Below are 690 nucleotides of genomic sequence, written 5' to 3'. Positions count from 1 at the left end.
AAATCAGTAACCAAGGACACTTAGAATTTTTTAGAGTCAGTACAAATCAGTAACCAGTGACACTTAGAATTTTTTAGGCTCAGTACAAATCAGTAACCAGTGACACTTAGAATTTTTTAGGCTCAGTACAAATCAGTAACCAAGAACACTTAGAATTTTTTTGAGGCAGTACAAATCAGTAACCAACGACACTTAGAATTTTTTTGAGTCAGTACAAATCAGTAACCAGTGACACTTAGAATTTTTTTGATGCAGTACAAATCAGTAACCAACGACACTTAGAATTTTTTCCAGTCAGTACAAATCAGTAACCAAGGACACTTAGAATTTTTTAGGCTCAGTACAAATCAGTAACCAGTGACACTTAGAATTTTTTAGGCTCAGTACAAATCAGTAACCAGTGACACTTAGATTTTTTAGGGTCCAAACTGTGATGGGAGCGAACTTGACTGCTCATACCGACTTTGAGTGCTCGAGGCCGGCTAGCCCAGCCGGATTTGACCCGGTGGTTACAAATCAGTAACCAGTGACACTTAGAATTTTTTCGAGGCAGTACAAATCAGTAACCAGTGACACTTAGAATTTTTTAGGCTCAGTACAAATCAGTAACCAACGACACTTAGAATTTTTTTGAGTCAGTACAAATCAGTAACCAGTGACACTTAGAATTTTTTTGATGCAGTACAAATC

Source organism: Chiloscyllium plagiosum, unplaced genomic scaffold (genome assembly GCF_037043375.1).
Source record: "Chiloscyllium plagiosum isolate Xiang-an unplaced genomic scaffold, Cpla_swu_hap1 HiC_scaffold_187, whole genome shotgun sequence".
NCBI classification, from domain to species: domain Eukaryota; kingdom Metazoa; phylum Chordata; class Chondrichthyes; order Orectolobiformes; family Hemiscylliidae; genus Chiloscyllium; species Chiloscyllium plagiosum.
The sequence above is the reverse complement of the archived record's forward strand: the minus strand, read 5'-3'. Positions refer to the sequence as shown.